The sequence below is a fragment of the Pteronotus mesoamericanus genome, unplaced genomic scaffold (genome assembly GCF_021234165.1).
Source record: "Pteronotus mesoamericanus isolate MK-2021 breed Mesoamerican mustached bat unplaced genomic scaffold, CSHL_Meso_final contig_32, whole genome shotgun sequence".
NCBI lineage: Eukaryota > Metazoa > Chordata > Mammalia > Chiroptera > Mormoopidae > Pteronotus > Pteronotus mesoamericanus.
This window is the reverse complement of record NW_026555134.1, coordinates 14,553,062-14,575,205: the sequence shown is the minus strand read 5'-3', so window position 1 is coordinate 14,575,205 and position 22,144 is coordinate 14,553,062. Positions and strand designations below refer to the sequence as shown.

Genomic DNA, 22,144 nt, shown 5'->3' with positions numbered 1-22,144 from the left:
AATCTAGTGCTTTTTGTGGAGTCAGCTACGTGGTAAACCAAATGGTTCCACATGCAGATTAACTGCTAAAGAGAACTTTTTGAAGTAAAGAGAACTGATCAAAGTCATGATAATTAGTCAAAAATAAAGCTACTTATTATAATATTCCATTTAACCCAATTAGGGGAAACTCATGTTTAATTGAATCTATACTTATTATCTAATAGATTTAAGGTTTTTTAAGATAATAGGGCCATATAAATAAAATACAGTGATAGCAAAGGAAGTTCAACCCTCCGCTGTAGAATGTAGACTGCACAGTTTGGTAAACTAAGCAGGGTGCTTCCTCTTGAGTGCACACGTGGCCAAAAGCAACACCATCATCGTTATCGTCGGTTAATATACATTCAGAGCTTGCTATGTGAGTAATATTTTCATTCTGTAACTTAACTATAAAAACATGTATAAATAAGTCCCCTTAATATATTTATTGTATAGATGAAAACACCAAGGCATAGAGGGATTAAGTGACTTGTTCAAGGTTACATGTCTAGGAAAAAGTAAAGGAGGACTCAAATCCAGGATTCCTATGTTGTTAACTCCCCATGTCATATTATCCTTAGACTATATTTTGGTGCTTCCACCATGTATGAACTGCCTTTACCAGCCATACAGACCCTATTTCCCATCACAGTGTAATAAGGTATCTATCTTCTTCTCAGACACTTGGCAAGGAAGTCCAGTATTTGACTGAATGCACATATATAGATTTGTTTTTAGAAACCTTGGGTAGGCACACTAGAATATGGTGGGAAACATCCAAATCCACAAGAATACTCCTTTTGTCTTCCTCTTCAGCATTATTATTTTTAAAAATTTTAATAAAAGGGCTCTAATGTAATGTAGTGAATGGCTTTGGCTAGTTTTAACACATTTGTCATCATCGCTGCCTTTATCCTTACCCCCAGCCTCTAGTGTAGTCTGTATGAAGAAGTGTTCCTGTCATCAAATGTCAGCAAATGCCACTCTCTTCAAATTCTTTGACATCAAGACGTTGTTTGACCATAGTTAACAGTTAACAGTCACTGTTAACAGATTTGTTATTCAGTGCTCCTTGATTGCTATGATTTTTTAAAATCTAAGGTTCAACAAAGCGTTTTTATTTTCTTTATTTAAAAAAATTATTGTATTTTTTCCCATTACTGTTTAGGACCCTTATACCCTCCCCAACTCAATCACCACACTGTTGTCCATGTTCACGAGTCCTTTTGCCTTTTTGCTCAATCCCTCCACCCCATAACCTTCTCCCCTTTACCTGTGCTCCTGCTCTCTATCTATGAGTCTGTCTCTGTTTTGCTTGTTAGTTCAGTTTGGTCGTTAGTGAAATCATATGGTACTTGTCTTTCTCTGCCTGGCTTATTTTACATTGCATAATGTTCTCCAGGTCCATCCATGCTGTCACAAAGGGAAAATTTTTCTTCTTTTTAACTGCTGAATAGTATTCCATTGGGTAAATGTCCCATGGTTGTTTTATCCACTCATCTACTAGTGGACACTTAGACTTCTTCCATATCTTGGCTATTGTAAATAATGCAGCCATGAACACAGGAATGCTTATGTTCTTTCAAATTAGTTGTGTTCCTTTGGATATATTCCCAGAAGTGGGATCTCTGGGTCAAAAGGCAGGTCCACTTCTAATTTTTAATCCATACTCCTTTCCACAGTGGCTGCAGCAGTCTGCATTCTCACCAACAGTGCAAAAGGGTTCCCCTTTCTTCACATCCTTGCCAGTAGTTGTTTGTTGGTTTATTGATTATAGACATTCTGACAGGTGTGAGATGCTATCTCATTGTGGTTTTAATTTGCATTTTTCAGATTATTAGTGACATTGAGCGTCTTTTCATGTGTCTAATGGTCATCTGTATGTCCTCTTTGGAGAATGGTCTATTCAGGTCCTTAGCCCATTTTTTAATTGGGTTATTTGTTTTTTTGGTGTTGAGTTTTGTAAGTTCTTTATAAATTTTGGATATTAACCCTTTTCAGATGTCTCAGCAAATATGTCTTCCCATTCTATGGGTTGCCTTTTTATTTTGTTGTTTCCCTTTGCTGTGCAAAAACTTTTTAATTTGATGTAGTCCCATTTGTTTATTTTTCATTTGTTTCCCTTGGAAGATATGTCCAATAAAATACTTCTATGAGCGATGTCTGAGATTTTGCTGTCTCTGTTTTCATCAATGATTTTTATGGTTTTGGGTCTAACATTTAAGTCTTTGTATCAATTTCGAATTTATTCTTGTGTGTGGTGTAAGAAGGTGGTCTAGTTTCATTTTTCTGCGCTTATCTGTCCATTTTCCCAACACCATCTATTGAATAAACTATCTTTAGGCCATTGTATGTGCCTGCTTCCTCTGTCAAATATTAATTGACTATAAAAGTACGGGTTTGTTTCTGGGCTCTCTATTCTGTTCCTTGATCTATGATTCTGTTTTTATGCCAGTACCATGCTGTTTTGATTACTATGACCTTGTCGTGTAGTTTCATATTATGTAGCATGATTCCTCCAACTTTGTTCTTTTTTTTTTTTTCAGGATTGCTGTTGCTATGCAGGGCCTTTCGTGGTTCCATATAATATTTTGAAATGTTTGTTCTAGTTCTGTGAAATGCGACATTGAATTTTGATAGGAATTGGCATTGAATCTGTAGATTGCTTTGGCTAGTATGAACATTTTAATAATGTCAGTTCTTCCTATCCACAAACATGGTATGTGTTTCTACTTATTTGTATCTTATTTAGTTTCTTCAGTCTTATAATTTTCTGAGTACAGGTCTTTTACATCCTTGGTTAGGTTTATTCCTAGGTATTTTATTCTTTTTGAAGCAATTGTGAATGGGATTGTTTTCTTAATTTCCCTTTCTGTTACTTCATTATTGACATATAAAAATGCAACTGCATTCTGAATGTTAATTTTGTATCCTGCTACTTTGCTGAATTCATTTATCAGTTCTAGTAGTTCTTGGTGGAGTCTTTGGGGTTCTCTATGCACAGTATCATATTGTCTGCAAATAAAGACAGTTTTACTTCTTCCTTTCCAATTTTGATGCCTTCTGTTTCTTCTTCCTGTCTGATTGTTGTTGCTAAGACTTCCAGTACTGTGTTGAATAAGAGAGCTGAAAGGGGACATCCCTGTGTTGCTCTCAATCTTAAGGAGAATGCTTTTAGTTTTAGTCTGTTGTATATGATGCTGGTGGTGGGGCTATGATGTTTCAGATGCCTACAAAACTAGGGTTGGGAGGGACTTCTCCCAGTCTCTATTTACTGATCCTTTCTGGTTTTTTCCCCACTAATTCCATGGGGGAAATGGTGTAATAAAACCTACATGTTAATATTTTCATTAATAGACCTCCTTGGCTTTTTGGCTATACTGTCTGTTAGCTATTATGGAAGAAAACCTTTCACCAGAAGGCAAATTAATGTCAGAGAGATGAGATGAGGGCTGGGAAGTAAAATGACGTGCAGTGCATAGTTCATTTGATATGGTCCATGCTGTTTGAACTGTTCAGGGCAGGGAGAAATAAGATTTACAGTTGTGAATATGGAAAACACAGTATATTCTTGTATTATTTTTCTTAATTGCATTATTTTCCATATGAACAACTATAAACCTACTCTTGCCTCACCTTGTATTTGTTTGTATTACATTTGGTACAAGGTTCTATATGTTAAGTTCTATTATATAAGGTTCTATTATATGTATTATACAATTTGTGTTTTAAGACATATAAATGTGTATTATGTCTATACACATGTATGCATATAACTTGAAAAATTAGTAAGTAATGTATTTCTTCATAGCCTAATACTTTATTTTTTGTTAAAAATATTATAAAACATGGTCTCAAACTTTTAAGTACACCTTGAATTTCTCCTCTGAATTGTTAGTTATTGATGATCTCATTTATAAACACTAAATTCTGTCACCTCCTGTCATTTTATCCTTTATTCATTTAAATGTTTTTTCTTATGTGTATTATAAAAATGTATTTTATGATCTGTTACCTAAATAAATATTTGCAAATGGCAAAAAATACCTATATGTGTGTATATGTATATACATATATGCAATCGCTGCCTTCATCCCATCTTTTTATATATGTGTGTATACATATATGTGTACACATGTGTATATATGCATACAAGTATATACTGGACATATATGTAATGCACACATATGAGTCTTACTAGATATATTGTACAGTGTCCTTATTCTGTCCTCTTTGTATGTTTTCTATTTTTTCCACTCTTTTGTTTTTGCTTTTTTAACTTAATTTTGGGTCAATCTTTCATCTTAGTAATGTGATTTTTGGTTGATTTAGTCTATTCTTAAATCTATTTTGTTTATACATTTTTTCAATTATTTTACTTTGCCAAACTGTTTTTTTCCCCAACAATCTAATAGTTTTTTCCCCCTCATTACTATCTCTGTTGTTGGTGTATTATGATAGCCTTTCAAATATCTCTGAGGTTATTAATTAGATTTACTCTCCCCACCCCCTTGCTTCCTTTAGTAACTGTTTTTCAGGAGTTAGTCTGCCTGGGTGCAAAACTTGTAAATAGCTTGGTGAGACTTTTCTTGCTTTAATTTTCTTCAACTTTTTGATGATTTGAGGCTAGATATTCATATTTGTAGTTATAATTTTAGATTAAGTAGTAGTGACAGCTGGAATACCTTTTTAAAGTCTAAATGTGGGTTATAGAAAACTAATGTTGTTGCTCATGAGTTGGAGGGGTAAGAGGCCTGTTAGGTTGAACAGGATAGGTAGGTGGTGTTTTCTGAGTGTGAGACCTCTCGGCCATAGTTATCAGAGAACATGATTTTAGTACAGAGCCTATTTTAGAGTGTCCAAGTCAGAATTACACTTGCAGGTTTAGCTGTACACACCTAATTTGGGGGAGGCTTGAAAATAATTGTATGGGACTATATCCCAGTAGTTAAAACTATACAATATAGGTGTAAAATAAGTTGAAATGAATCAATACAAACGCAAATAAAAGAATCACAGAACATCGGCTATATTCCATTAATATTCCAACTAAGCTCAAAAGCTGATTAAAAGGGAAAATAGGAATGGGTGCCACAGAGCAGATAAATATGCGTGTGAGGAGCTGATAATTATAGCCAGTGGAAGAGGACCAAACTGTTACCGCAGTTGCTCTCTGGTGCTCTTTTTATTTTCCTAAGCTAAGCTGGTGTTTACTTAAAGGAATTGTGCAGCATATGCCTGTCATGCTCACAGCAGATTTGTAGTTCCTGCAGACTTGGTGTCAACACCTACAGCATGGAGTACCAGAAGTTCAACTTACATCCTTAAACAAACGCTAAGTCAATATCCACAAGGAGTGAGCGGTGTGCCCCAATCTCATGTGTGGAGTTTCTCAACCCTGCAAATGCAAGGTCCTCCCATTACAGCTTCTGGTTCAAAAGAATCACAATGGAGCCCAGGTCTTTTGTTTTTTTAAAGGGTGATTCTGATGGACATCTTGAACTGAGAATCACTGGACCATAAGTTGAAGAGAAGGGATTAAGGGAGAAAAAAATAAGAATATTAAAAAAATAAATAAGACCAAAAAAATGGAAGATAATACATGGTGAGGGTGAGTTGCTTGTGTGAAATCTGTTAACAGTTGATGGTGTAAAACTCCTTTTTCACTTGCCTTTTCTTGATTTCCTGACACTATTGCCATCAAAAACCTCCCTGCTAGGTGGAATGATTTTGAAATTTATTCAGAATAAGGAAAGATTGAAAGTAGAAAATAATAGTTATGCTTAAATTTATGCATGCCTTAAAACCAGTGGGAAATATTTCAAATGAGTGCTTAAGCCTGAAAACTTGGTGAGGAATTAGGAGTATGTTTTATTTATAAGAAGCTACTAAACTGGTTTTCCATGTGGCAGTGGCTGTACCATTTTATATTCTCTAGTTCAAAGTAGACTGTGAAATATAACAGGAGAGGCATATACCACAGAGCCTGGAGTTAAAAAGCAGAAGCAATGACATCTGTTAGGGAGAATTAGAGAAGTCTTGACACAAAGAAAATTATTTTGGCCCTGAGAATGCATAAGAGTTTGTTGAATGTTATTGTTGAAAATCCAGATGCTGAGACAAGTTAAAAAATACACCTGAGATTACACCACTCAAATAAAACTGTAATTTACATGAGTATATTTCACTTTACTCTTTCTCTGTATTACCTATAATGATATATAATTACCTCAGTATATATTTGAGAAAATAGTATACACATAATTTTATATGCTGTTTCAAGTTAATAGTATATTAACTTAAATAATGTAGGGTTGTACCATAGTTTAAAATATTTTTATAATTATTGTAAAGTTAATAGCTATCTCTTGTACTATTTTAAATATTCTCAATACTGAGCCTGCACTCTTCTACAGGATTCTTTAGGTAATGTCTTAGGCTTTGCTAATATAAGCTATGTATTGAATATCTTCTTATGTAATGCTGCTTTCTACATTTTCAGATTTTTATAGGGTAGATAATTAAAGAAGAGGCTACTAGGTCAAAGTTTGTGACAGTTTTTAATGATAGTGATACACAGACAGACTGAGGAGTGAATATGGGATGGCGGTGGAGATGCAAAAATAAGAGAAGGGCATACAATGAAAATAGCAAGAGAGATAAATCTAAGATTCCACATGGGTGAAATCATATGGTATTTTCTTTCTCTGACTGGCTTATTTTACTTAACGTTCTCTAGGTCCATCCATATTGTCACAAAGGGTAAAATATTCTTTTTTACGGCTGAGCAATATTCCATTGAGTAAATGTCCCATAGTTTTATCTGCTCATCTACTGCTGGGCATGTGGGCAGACTCATAGATGAAGAGCAAATGGCAGCTAAGGGGCGGGGGAGGTTAGGGGGTAGAGGGATTGGGCAAAAAGGAAAAAGGACTCATGGACAACAGTGTGGTGATAGCAGGGGCTGAAGTGTATTAGGGGACAAATGGTAATGGAGAAAATACAATACCAATTTTTTTTTTAAAGAAAGAAAGTAATCTAAGATACGTATGGAGAGTATTTAGTTCTTCACTTTGACTGAAGGGTAATGCACAGGCTGTAAAAGAGAATAGCTGAAATGCCCTGAGGTATGGCTAAACTTCCCAAAACTGGAATATCATTTTCTTTGGATGCTGCTAGTGGGTAACACTAGAGACTGCTCTGGGTGCAAATAAATGCAGAAATTTAATAACCGAACAAACAGTTTTTTACAGGGATTTTCAGAGCCTTTAACATGTTACTGTGAATCATTATTCTCTAAGTGGAGAATAGAATGGGTAAGGTTTCCTGTAACTTTACCATGGGAAAATGGGAGGCTATGGCAGACAGGATTTGACTGATGGAATCTGAACTCATTTCGATGGGCAGGAAAATCACTAGAGAGAGCCTGTCTGCTCATGTTTACAATAAATGGTGAAATTTTTATCTTTGGATCTTCTTCCTAGAATATTGGACTTGATTCACATAAGTATCTGTTGGTTGAAGAATTAATGTGATCAATATTTTTCATCTGCTTTTCCAATAAGTTTAAGTTATTGCACTCATTATTCAATCTTTTGACTTTCCTGGAGCCTTTTGAAAAAATGCTCCAGTCCTCAAATGTTGCTATTAACAGCCACTATTGTCACCATATGTATGTATTTGCATGACAGCTTCCAGCTTCTCCCTTCACTATTTCAGTTAATTCAGATAAAAAACAATAAAATAATATTTCCTCCCTAGAGGTTTGCTTTGTCACTTTGTATTTCTAAAATATCATTATTAGTTCAACTCTACACCATTCCCTTTGAGGTTTCCCCTACTTTAGAATTCCTGCATTCTTTATTATTCCTGCTATGTGAACTGACGCTCAGTTCATGCCCTCTGGCAAATAATGCCCTGAAGGTCAGATGACACATATCATAAACACGGAACACTCATCACTTGTAAAATTATGGTCAAAATATACATTTTATTCTTACTATTTTTGATTCATCAGACATCTATCCATCTATCTTCCTCCTTCCCTCCCTTCCTCTCATTTTCTCCCTCCCTCCCCACCTCTTCATTTTACTATTTGGCAGACTCTGTAGAGAACCACCTATGGAAAATGCTATCTGTGAAAATATGGGTGAACTGCATCTTGCATGCATATACTTACAGAGGTTATCATTTCTGTTATCTCCATAAATCTTCCCTAGTAAGCTCCTTTTCCTTTTACAAAAGTACTTTACTTACAGTCTAGTCTGCCTTCCTTTCTGATATAAATAAATCACATATTTTCTTCACATAGTTGCAGAGCCACCTTTTCTGTGATGCCTTTCTGAAATATTTCCTGCAAATTAATTCCCTCATGCACATGAAGCATAAAGAAAATCTAAATGAACAGCAAGGCAGAAGAAAAAAAAGAGACACATGTTAATTTAAAATTTAAAATATTAAATATATCAACTGCTATTCTATAGAAAAAAGTATTGGCAGGTGGTATTCAAATACATATTTTCTATTAAAATAGCAACAAAACAGTTTATATTTATCCTTCTAAAGAGAATGTAACAATAAAGTTTACCTGCCTAACATAAATTTCAATCCTTTTAGATTATTAAATTATAAAGAGCCAATTTCTAGAGGAATATATGTTATAGAGAGAGAGGAAGGAGGAGAGAAAGCAACATCAGTTGGTTGCCTCCTGTATACACCCCACCCTGTGACTGAACACACAACCTAAGTATGTGCCCTGACCGGGGATTGAACCCACAACCTCTTGGTGTATGAGATGATGCTTCAACCAACTGAGCCACCTGGCCAGGGCTGGAGGATTTTTAATAGCAGATATCAGCTATTTTCTCCCCATCACCTTGCCTCATTAGGTCTTTTTGCTACCTGAACTCTAATTTCTTTAGATACTAGCATGTCCCTTGAGCTTAGTGAACATGGCTCAGGGAATGATGAAAATTGGTCCAAACCAGTCTTGATAAGCTCATTTTCCTTGGCCTGCAATTGCTCTGGAAGTACGCACATGACCCAGTTTTGACAAACAAAATGTAAACAGAGCCTGTTGGACAGCAGGGCTGCTCACCCTTCCTTTTTGCCTAATCCCGTCTCTGGCTCGCTGTCTTTTCTCCTGTGGCTCCTGCATTTCACCCCCTTTCTTCATTCTCCAACCTCATTTATGCAAAGCTACGAACTAAAAACAAGTTTTCCCGGAGGTCTGGGAGTGAGACAGAGAGCTTACAGCATAGAAAAGAACAAAAATACTACTTAACTTTAAATGCTAAATGCTGCTATTCTTAGACTTTCATGGTCTGTCTTCATTACAGAAAATTTCTTACTTCTTGTTTCCAGTAAGGCCTCTCCATTATCGCCAGGTATTTCATCATTGTTCTACCCTTATGTGAATGCCAAGTACTTATTTCCCTCTTTTTAATTTTGTTTGCTTTATTATACAGGGAAACTCAGCACGTTCTCTTAATGTTTCTGTTAATAAAGGCTCTGATTGTCCGATGAAACTTTCCTTTTTCAAAGTAATTTTAGAATATATTCTTAAAGAAAACGCCTAAGAAATCTATGATGAAAATACTTCCCCTCTGCTAGATAGCAGAAGCAAGGCCATTTTTTTTTAAAGTCGACTGTTTATTATTTTTTTCCTCTTTCAGTTACAAAATTATACCTACCTCCACTAAAAACCTTTCTCAACACTCTGCCCCCTCTGTGGAAGTTTTTCTCATCATTTTCGCAGATGGAACAGGAATACTGCCCTGTGGGGGACCACCTTTCAGGCTTCAGTTCGGCTTCCTGGGGGTGCAGTGCTCTGGAGCTGCTGAGTCCGCTCTTGGGCTCTTCCTAACACTTCTAACAACGCTTACCACGTGGTGGGCCGGGCAGAACCTGCTCCCGAGGCAGAAGGAGACCGACAATGCTGGCGTCTGGCAGAGTTATCAAAGGCGCCATGTCACTTGTGGGATGCTCTACCCTTAGTTATTTGATTATGATCATTTAAAAATGACCTTTTTTTTTCTTCTAAAAAATCATTTTTCTGTTCTAATAGGCTCCCTTGATCCCTAATAATATCACCTGGCACTTTCTGAAAACTTATATAGAGCTTTTAGCATTCGATTGACAGAGCAATGAATGACAGGTGAATACACAGAAGTAATTATTTTTTGTTTGTTTGCTTAACAAATGTCTGAATATCTTTGCTTTTAGGTGAAGTCTTATTTTATTTCAGGCTAAATCAATCAAAGCCTACATCAGATTCTCAGCTAACGGGATGTAGGCAAGTGATACTGATCCCAAAATTGCTTTGAGAAGTTATCTGGTCTGATGATTGAGTGAGGATATCAAGAAAAACCAGGCTAATCATAAGTGAGCTATAATTTAGTAATAACAATTAGTTAGGGGTAATGGAATTCTGTTCAACAGCAGAATAGAATCATTGGCAAGCAGTTGAGACATCGACAAATTGTAATCTCCAATAAAGGAGAATGAAAAGGTGCTTCCTATAAAAGTGCCACTTGTTCCTAGTAGTTCTATTTCTGTATTTGTACTCCAGGCTATATTTATTTTCATGCCATTGGTTAAGGTAAGAAAATATCCTGAATATTTCTAGAATATTTATGTAATAAACTTGGTACTTTGTAATTATGGTTTTAAAAATTAATAAAAACAGATAACATTCTTGGATTCTAATAGTTACTAACATTTGTAGAGAAAGGTGTATATTATCATGTTTTTAAAGTCAGTATTTTTCCCTGCAATAGCAGAGACCCTCAAAGAGCCCTGCTTTTATATGATTTTTCTCATGGAATGAGACACCCATAGGTCATAGATAATCCCTTTACTTTTTAAACTGGTAAAACTTACAGTATGAGCTCCATATTCTATCATGAAGCTCAGAATAATTAAAATTTAAATACTTTTCTTCATCAATAATTTATCTAATATAAGAAAAATCATTTTATTAATAAAAAAATTAACTCAATTTGATCATCCCTTTGTTAGCAACTGGGTTCCAACTAATTAAATTTTCACATAATTATTTTTTCAATCTGCTGCCATTTCTTGTAAAGTACACTTTTTTCTTCTTTTTCCTTATTAGCATCACATACCCTTTCACCTTAAATTGGGAGATTTAATGAAATACTAATGAGACTTTTAGATTCAAAAGAATGTTTAACATTGTTATTTTCCAAGGCATTTAGAATAAAGAGCTGTAATTGCATATCATTTTTTTCTTTTGCCTACCTGACTGTTTTTCTTAAAAGACATATTTTTATTTCCAAATAAATGAATCAATGGCCAATGTTAATACTTACGGTGTTTTCTTGAATAAAGATCAAGGGTAAAAATGACTAAGCCATAAAAGGAAATACTTTTGTGCATTCAAATGTTGGTATCATAATAAACATCTTTTTCCCCATGACTTTCAATGCATCTTAGGTTTGTTCTGACCTGTCGCTGACCCCACACCAAATTCAGTCCCAGGCATCCTCAGTAACCATGCAGGCCTTATATAAGAGCCAACTTAAACACAGAAATGGTATTTTAAATACATTTTCACTGTATATTCTTTGATAACTTTTGATTATATTTTAGCAGTTTTATTGTATTATTGTTTAAAGAGAAAATAGAAAGATAGCTCAGAATTTTCTCTAGCATGGTTGATGAAATTGTTTTTATTGTTGTTACTTTACAAGGGTATACTTCATCTTTCCAACTCAACACCGATAATGCTATATTATTGTTTAGGACAGTTATCAGTCCTCTTAATTTTACCTTAGTGCTTTGGCTAGTCTTGCTCAACCTCATCTCTTCCTCCTCAGATCTGTTAAATTTTATGTTCTTTCTCAAATTCACTGAATTTTGTTGTTTGAAGTTCTTGATTAGATCTAGCATAATCAAATAATTTCAAGAGTCAGATGATAATGGGAAAATATCATAAGGGATTAAGATAAGAAATTCATGAGGATTGTGGTGAATCATAGAATATGTACTTTACCTAAAAGGCATTAAAGTTTTAAAAAGATATACTAAAGCTTTCTGCCTTCCATAAAAAACAAACTCTTGGCTAGAAGTTGCCCAATAATCTACCAGTTTGTGACCTGTCTGAAAGTGACAAAGAATCTGTCGATCAGAACACCTTGTTGAATGACACAGTACTATGGTAGAGCTATGAATTAGATCTAGATCTGTCATTTCCAAAATCTTTCATCTAAACTTGATATTACATTGTCATATCATCCTAGGCATTTAAAAAATAGAGACATTTTCTTGGGGATAAGGGGGATTCAATGAAGTGAAATGATGTAAACAAGGTGTGTTTTTAGAAAGAACTTTTGTTTATAATAAAAAAAATTGATTGTAAACTTGCAAGTATAACATGGTTTCATATTAACCAGATAGAAAGTTGTTAGAAATTTGTACAACAAATTATCATAAATTTAGTAGTTTAAAACAGCTACATTTATTATCTCACAGTTCTGAGGACAGAAATCGTAGTGGCCACCACCCAAAAGTACTAGTGCAACTTCTGCTCCTAACACTACCACATCTTGCTTCCTTTTAGGGCCTGTACTAAGTACCATATTTGCATTTGCTTATTTAAATCTTGCAACAACTCTATGAAGTAAGTTTTTAGTACATGCCCATTTTAAAGAGGAGGGAACCAAATGGTGATGGTCATGCGATTCGATTCTATCAGTAATCAAGTGTATCTCCCATTGTTGTTTCTTCTCACATCTCACTTAGAAGTGGAAGGTAAAGGAAGACTTTCCCAGGATGAATAAATAGTAGAGGATGTCCTTGCTGTGCTGGAGCATTTTCTCGCCCCCCACTCTAATGCATTAATGATGCCACTTTAACTTAGCTAAAATAGTGCCATCCTTTTTCCTGCCAAAAATACAAGAACAACCTTTCATGAAAAAATCTCCCAGTGTATCACTAATAATCTATGCAGGAAGACAAAAGGCATTATAAATATTGCAAATAAATATAGAGAATTTGTTAGGAAATTTTGGGGAGGTTTGGAGAAGGAAGAAAGGAAGTTGATGTATTCTTGATATTAATAGCTATTGGAAGCTCTTCTTTTCCTGTTGGGATTTGAAAGGAGAGAGTGGGTAAACCAGAGTCCAAGAGCAGTTCTACTGAGGGGGTTCACTGCTGCCCGAATCCACTGATACTCTGCAGAAACGTCAAAGGCTCCTCAAGTGTCGGGCCTCACACTGCTGACACTATGGCTGACACCCCAAGGGACGCAGGCAGAGGAAGAGAAGTTTCTCTCTCCCACTTCTTGTGCTTTTTATTGGCAGAACCCAAACTGATCCAGCATGAGAGAAAGTCTAAGAAATGTCATTTGTAGGTTTTCCAGTGCCTTGAAATACACAGCTGAATCAAAAGGAGCTGGAATGTAGCTACAAGCGAACAGTCAAATGAACAGCACATTGGGAACAAATGCTACGGAAACTGGTGTACAGATAGTCCCCAATTTATGACAGTTCATCTTATAATTTTTTGACTTTTGGATGGTGTGAAAGCGGTTCGCAATCAGTAGACACCATACTTAGGATTTTGACCTTTTCGTGGGCTGGTGCTATGTGCAGTACAATACTCTCTTGAGATACTGCAGATTAACAACAGTGTTGTGAGTGTGTTTAAGTTAGAGGAAGCTAAGCTGTCATGATCGGTAGTTTAGGTGTACTAAATGTATGCTCAACTCACAGTGATTTAATCTGGATGTAACACCATCATAAGTAAAGGAGCATCCATAGTTCCTGAAGTTCTTGTTTCCTCTTTATACCCATCCACCACCACTCTTCTCAATCTACCCTGAACCCTCTTTCTCTGTTTTCAAGGTTCTAATGGAAGGAGATGTCCATTTGTTTTCCTAGGGTCCTTTTCTTTGCTTGTGTTGTATTTCAAACCTGTCTGAAATTGCTGGAGTTTTTTTGGCTTCATAATCTACCTGAGTGCCATATTGCTATAGATCTTATTGTCTTTAATTTGGAAGAGATAGGTAGTAAATTCTTTGGATCAGTTTGTTTTCTTAAAATCAACATTTATTGAAATTTTGAATATGCAAATATTCAGTTGTAAAGATATTCTTCCACATTTTCCCAAGAAACTTTATAATTTTAGCTTTTACATTTAGGTCTATGAACCACGTCAAATAAATTTTTGTTTATGGGATGAGAGAGAGAGGTAAGGTTCATTTTTTTCGAAAAATATATTTTTATTGTCATAGTGTTGTTTATTGAAAATACTTTCTTTTTTCCTATTTATTCAACATGATAGTTAAAATATTCCATTCTCTACTTTTGATAGTCATTTACATATGTTTATCTTTATGCTTGTAGTTTTTAATAAGAATTTAAATTTTCTTCTATTTTTGTTTCATGTTTGTCAATCATAGAATATCAAATAGTGTTCAAAGCATATCTTGGCAAAAGGAATAGTATCTTCTGAATAATAATGATTTTACCCTTGTAAATTTACTTCAGAAGAGCTCTGTTTAAGCACTAAGTTGATCCTATACAATCCCACAGTATACTCCACTGGATTGGTAAAGTAAGATTTCACTAATAAGTGACAACAGCCTTCATTTTGATTTTTATTAGACTTCAGTAGTCACAGAAGAATAATCCAGAAAGTCACGTTAGATATTTTAATGTATCTAAGTTTAGTAACAAGATTTTGAGATCTCTTCCTAACCTTTTTTTTTTATAAGTAACAATATTGTATTTTTTTCCATTACCATTTACCCTACCCCCAATTTTCTCAACTCTCCAGAGTACTGGCTATTATCACAGGTAATTGTCTCTCACAAGACATCAGGAAGAATGAACAGCAGAGTATTAAATGTAACACCCAGAGTCACTCTGGATTGCTTAAAGCCCAGTAGTGTCTCAATATTTCTGCTAATGGCTTGATTTTTAATATATACATCACATTTTTCTCATTATATATATATATATAGCTGCTCCTTCCGTTTTTGTATTCCATTTTTAATTTAGTTTTACATTTTTAAAAGTAACTGAGTGTCATAAAATTATAACTAATGAATGTCATTCTCAGGTTTAGTCATCTATTTATTCTTATGTGAATATTTAAGTTAGAATATATTTATTAATACTGACAATATACCAAAATTCTTTCATTTTTGGTTTTAATGAATATGTTTTTCTAGGGGTAACTTCAGCTCCATTCAGTGATAAGAGAACTGATAGTATAAAGCTTTAATTTGGTCCATGTATAATGAAATAAAAATTTATTTCTCATTTTCACCTTTAGCCACAGGCAAGTGGGGTTGGAGGTATCATTACTTTTAGTTTTCAGAAGCAGAAATGTTAAGAATATGGAACAGAATAGTGAGTCATTTATGGTTTTAAGTCTTGAACTTAATTGTTCAAGCCTGTTTACAATGGTCGATGTTGATGAAATATGAATTTAGTTGTAAACACTCAGAAGATATTTCTGTGAAACATGTCGTGAAAAATATCAAATAGTTTAGTATGTTGGATTTTAGTTTCCATTGGCTACCATACAATTTATTTTTACACTTTTTTATGGTTGTAGAGATACAGTATTTTAGGTTAAATGAATTGCAAGAGTAATTAGAGAGTGTATTTTCCTTTTTTACATTGAGAATTTTGGCTGACCATATTAGTTGGACCATAAAAGCATAGGGGCATAGCAACAATTAAGGTTAAATTAAATTAACAATTAATTTAATTTAAATTAAAATTTCTAGCAAGTATTTCAAAGAAATCAAACAAACAAAAATCAACCATTCATACCATCCCCAAATCCCCAACTGACAGTTGGGATGGGATATACGTGATTTTGCGTTTAGAACACTCTTGGTTGTTTTAAATTAAATAAGAGACTAAAAATTTTCCTCCTTATTACATAATCTTAATCCAAGAAGATAAACAATGCTTGCTTGTTTCATGTCATTTCATTTCCTAACAGAAAGAGGCAGCAGAATGATTTAGAACAGAGACTTTGCCACTGCTGAGACTGAGGCTCCAGTCCCGCTCTCCCTTGTGACTCTACACAACTTATCCTTCACGAAACTTATTTTACTTTTTCAAATGCTGATGACAGCCATGCCCATATCACTAAGTGGTTGTAAATATCAAATAAGACGATTAAGTAAAGTTCTTTGCACCATTTGAGGACATATTGACTGCTTAAGAAATATCAGCTTTCATCACTACTAACTGGTAAATGTAGCCAGCTTTTATACACATACTATTTTTCTTTTTAAAAAAGATTTTATTTATTTTTAGAGAGAAGGGAAGGGAGGGAGAAAGAGAGGGAGAGAAACATTGATGTGTGAGAGAAACGTTGACAGTTACCTCTTGTAGGTGCCCGGTTGGGGACCAAACCCACAACTCTGGCAGGTGCCCTGACTGGGAATCAAAACTGTGACTTTTCTGTTTGCAGGAGGAGGATGCTCAGCCCACCGAGCCACACCAGTCAGAGCACAGCTTATTTTTCTTTCTGTCAATGACTAACCATAAAATTAATGCTTAGGTATTAATGTTTTTATACAGGATTAACTATGAGGATTTTACTTAAGATTAATTTAGAATAAAGGATTTTAAGTCCTTAAATCGAAGGAAAGAAACGGGTAAAACACCAGATAAAATTAAAACCTTGCCCTCAAAGAAAACGTTGAGTGCAGTTGGAAAATTTTACTTTTAAATGAATTAATTACTGTTTTATGTAACTTTGTTTTTAGTTTTAAAAAATTAGATTTCTTGATTACACAGAGACCTCTAAATGTTAAAACGGTAAGAGAGAATTTCATGCCGTAAATGTAAAATTAAATATTTAATGCTTCCATTAAAGTTTACAAGTCCTTGAGGAAATTACCTTCTGACGAAGCTGAATGAGGCTGGAAGTGTCGCTGCAGCGAATATCCTTATAACTCTGCTCCACGTGGCCCCTGACACTTCCAGCATTACCTTTGACATCCTTTTCACAGCCTCAACTCTTTCTGGCTTTCTGATGCCTGTCACAGGATGCATTTTCAGGATTCCAGAGTTTCTGAATCACACAGGCTTCTTGCATATTTTATTATGCACTATGTTTTTAACACAGAACAGTTAGATATAACTGGGTCATTGCTACTGAACAGTGAATGACACATTTAATGTCATTTTTTAGTGGCAAAATCTGCTCTGTACTTCCAGTGAAATGTGACTCACACAAAGTGAAAGACTCATATTATTTTTCCTATGCCTGGCAGTTTCAAAGAACAAAAAGTAAAATCATGATTTTTTTTTTTTTAAAACAGGTTCCTTTATAGAGAGGTACATGTCTAAAGTCAGGAGTAAAGCATTACTCATACCACGCAATTTCTGTAAATGAAAAACAGATACTTTTGACTACTGTTATATGTTAATTTGTAATGTTTGTTTTTATAACTATGTTCAAAACGGTAGTCAAGATGCATCATCGTTTGCTTTGAGAGAGTGACACAAAATGTGGTACTCTTGACTTTTAATGAGACTTCATGCAACAAGCTTTTATTTAACACCTATCAATCATGCTATATAAATATAATAGAACTTATTCTTCATATCTAGTGGGAAAGCAGTTATATCCAAACAATTACAATTGAGGCACTAGGTGCAACTAGAGTTATGTTCAAAACATTAAAGTGAAGTAAATGATTTTAGAATTATGTCAGATTTGTGAACATACACCTATTTTATTGCTTATAATAGAAATTAGCCTATCTGTGGCTCTGTATTTAAATGAGTATTGAATAGCACAAATTACAAAGTATACTATAACTCAGTACTTCCTGTTTATAGTTCAGCTTTTTTGCCTCTTCCAGTTTCTCCCCAGTGTCCTGCACCAAAAGGGGGAGTTTTTTGTTTCCTGTATTCACTAGGGCTTCAGGTAGAAAGCCAGGCAAATCTTGATGACTCTCTAAACTATCCTCTGGTGGGTAATTTTGTGTATAAATTTGGCTGGATCACAGTGTTCAGACATTGGTCAGACATTATTCTTGATATTTCTGTGAAGGTGTGTTTTGACTGAGATTAACATTTAAATTAGGAGACTTTGAGTAAACCAGATTGCCCGCCATAACTTGAGTAGGCCTCAGCCAATCAGTTGAAAGCTTTAATAAACAAGGACTTCCCTACCCTGAGGACAAAGGAATTTTGCTAGCAGACTGTCTTGGTGTCCAAATTGCAACTCTTCCCTGCATCTCAGCCTGCTGGCCTGTCCCATCAGATTTTGGACTCTTCCAGCCTCCACAATCATGTGAGCCAATTCCTGAAAATAAATATCTCTGTATACAAGGTCTGTGTTCAGAAAAAGTCCAGCCATTGTTATTATAACAAGAATGGTTTGAGTGACATAGAAGTAACCTGACAGCCAAAGAGTGGACTGGAATGCACATGCATGAACAATGACAACTTCACAGTACTAGCTAGTGAGGGCTATAGATGTTAATGAGGGAACATGTGTACTGTGTGGCTGTCGCATTCAAAATGACTGAGCAAGTAGAATAATGAATCTGTATCAGATTTTGTGTTAAGCTTGAGCATTCCTCCATGGAATCTATCTGGATGATTTAGAAGGTCACAGCTATGGGCAACTGGTGATTGGCCGCTTCATCACAACAGTGCATCCGCTCATACGTCACATCTCGTGCAGAGTTTTTTGGTGAAACATCAAATCACCCAGGTGACTCAGCCCCACTACAGCCCAGATTTCGCATCCTGACTTCTTGCTTTTCCCACAACTAAAATCACCTATGAAAGGGAAGAGATTTCAGACTGTCAATGAGATTCAGGAAAATACAGCGGGGCAGCTGATAGCGATTGGGAGAACTGTGTGAGGTCCCAAGGTGACTATGTTGAAGAGGACTGAGGTGTCATTGTCCTATGTACAATGTTTCTTGTATCTTCTTCAATAAATGTCTCTAATTTTCATAGGACATGGCTGCATACTTTCTGGACAGATCTCGTATATACATGTCCTCCTGGTTCTGCTTTTCTGGAGAACCCTGACTAACATACCTCTTCTAACCAGTTTAAGTTCCTATTTAGTTTTATATCAACTCACCCTCCCCCCTTGACCCTGAGGAGGGGGCACACAGAGCAGGGTCCCACCGACTATACAGGGGCAGTCATTTTCTCTCTGTTCTCTGTGTCCTTATACAGTCCACAAAGCTCCTCTGTCTTCCTTTCTTTCTCTTTTCCCCTCCATTCCTCTCTTTCTCTCTCCCCATTTTTCTCCCTCCTCTTTCTCTATTTTTCTTTCTCCTGAGTGTCCAGAAAAAAAATAGCTGTTTAAAATATTCTCCCTTCTCGGTGGTTAATTATAAGCTTTTTGCCTGAATCTGAAAGTCTATAAGATGAAATTTTTAAAGAAAAGTTCTTGTAATTCTAAAAATCTCATAAATCCCCAGTTGGTGCCTGATTCTTGGCATTGAATAAAATTCAGGACTTTTATGACCGTTGTCCATACCAAGAGGTAAAAACAAAAGAAAGAAATGGCAAACACAAACAAATATGAGAAACGCAGTCTACTTTGTTGTATGTGTGTGTTGCAGTTTTAGTTTAATGGTGGATGAGAATAGGTCAAAAGGACCTAAGAGGATGAAAATTACTTCAAAATGTCCCACCACCTTTATTATAGCTTGGCAAAGGAAATTCAAAGGAAGAACATGTGACATAGTTTCAAGAATTACAAAGAACATGTTTATGTTCTGCAAATGACACAGGGCAGTTTCAAGTGTTTGGGAAATGTGATTGTTATGTGGGTATAGCAGGCGGAGGTGACAAGATATAAAGCAACAAGGTATGGTGGGAAAGGGTGGACTTTAATCAGAAAGTATTGGATTTAAATCCTGATTCTAATACTAGCTATGTGCCTTGGACAGGTTCATTAAACAAGCTTTTCACATATATTATAGGGATAATAATAAATAGTTCTCTATGAATGCTTTTGGAAAGTTAATTTTTACGTATTCTAGTCTTTTCAAAATGCATGTCAAGTTATACCACTCTCTGCTTTAAGTAGTTTATCTCTTTAACGAGGGTCAGGAAACCTTATTTCTTGTACACATAACCCATAAACATACCTTGTTGGTTTGGTTCTTTCCTCTGCAACTGTGTTTCACCTTACTTGTACTCCTTATCCTTTTTGATTCAGCCATATGGAGCCTTTTTAGTTCATGAAATCTACCATATTCTCTCACCTTTGGGTTTTGGTGTAGACTGTGTCCTCAGCTGTTAGCTTAGATACCTCATATTTATCTTATATATCATCTAAATGTAAAACTATTTTCTTGGGCAAGCTTTCCTGAACCCCTAGTCGAGTCAGCTCCCCAGCGTATGGACTCTTATTCTGAAATTTATTTTTACACAACCCATGAGATTTTTGGTTGCATGTTCCTCTTTCCTGGAATTTGCAGACTCTAGTACAGCTCAAATATTTTTGTTATGTTCACTGCTATATCCCTAGGACCTAATAGGCTCTGCCTGATCATGCTGAATTGAGTAGAAATATAAAGCACTTAGTTCAGTAAAGAAATCATAGTTGCATTTTCCCTTCTCCCCCCTAATATTTTGAGAAATATATTGTATGTTGTAGTTATAGAAAAAAAAGAATTAAAGCCTCCTACATTATACTAAGAAAATTGGACATTAAATTCAAACTAGCTTTTCCAAAAACAAAATTCTGAATTGCCCTCCCCCAAATTGTTCCTTCCCTATTCTTCCCCTTTGAGGTGATGTCACTATCATTCCAGTTGTTCAAACCAAGAATCAAGATGTGTTTCTTAATTACTTCTTTCCCTTGTTTCTCACATGAGATCCTTTACAAGTTCTCTGAACTCTGCCTTCTTAGGTCACCATTTATTTCTCTTTTCCAAACCACTAACATGCCTTGATTGCACTTTTACAATAGCCTCCCAAATCTTGCCCTAAAAAACCCCAGAAACTATTTTCTCAGTGCCATCTTTTAAAACATAAGCCAGATTTTGTGCTAAGACTTCATTATCTACTCATCATGCTAAGATAAAATGCAAAGCTCTTTCTTGATTTCGAAGGCGAGTATGAGTTTCAGCAACCTTACTTTCTCCTACCACTCTTTTCTCTGGTCCGCTCTTTCTAACCAAGCTGAGCTGGCCTTTTTTCTGCTCCTAAACAATGCACTTCCCACTGGCAGTTCCCTCTGCCTGAAATGCGTGCTGGGCCTTAGCTCATTTGTCACCTTCGCAGGAAAGTCTTCCAACCACTGATTTATGAGAATCTCTAGTCATTCTCTATAACATAACATCATTGTTTTTTTTCTCTTCTTAGCACATGCTATTATTTGACATTATCTTTTCTAGTTGCTAATTTATTTTTTTTATTTATTCTTACTGGGATATAGATGCTCCATTAAGGCAGAGAACTTTCTGGCATATTTGGCGCTGTTAACTCAGTGTTTGGGTTGTAGAACACATTATTATTATTATTATTTTTTTTGTGTGTGTGTAGATGGATTATTGAAGAAATATACACTATTTTTTTTGTGGAAAGGTAATTGTAGGAGCAATTTAGTTTAAAAACATTTGTTAAATAGCTTGTCTAGTTGTACCATGAAAGATAAATAGAATTGGAATGATTAGGGAAGAAGTCCATGCCCAGGAATGAGGTACAAGATATGCTTAGAAAATGCGAAGTCGCCATCTGAGCATAACTCAGTGCATGTTACAGCGTGAAGAGAAAATGATGAAGGCCTGAAACCCAGCAGTGATAGTGGGGATGTACAAAATGGAAATATTTGGGAAAGGAAACTGGAGAAATTTTTCAGATGTTTATTTTTGAGACAGTTTATTTGTTATTAGATTATTTCAGTATTCCCATGCTATGTGGGTGTTATAGGATTTTAAATCTATGAGCAATAAAAAACACACAAAAGTCAGCAGTCTGAACAGGATTGTTAATATCCATAAAAATTTTACTGTGGATCAGGGATAATTTCTCATCGTTGTTTCTCATTTCATTTGAATCTATTACTCATATTCTTAGAATAAGGGTTTCAGGAAATGTATTTCTGTTTGTCCTGAATTGTAACTATTTAATTCTGTGCC

The 22,144-nt window shown here is 35.2% G+C and overlaps 1 pseudogene; it reads left to right on the top strand.

Annotated features, from left to right (window-relative positions):
• The window catches only part of LOC129072515 (protein FAM204A-like), a 31,698-nt pseudogene extending 21,681 nt beyond the window's left edge, over positions 1-10,017 (top strand).
• Positions 10,018-22,144: the final 12,127 nt, after the last annotated feature.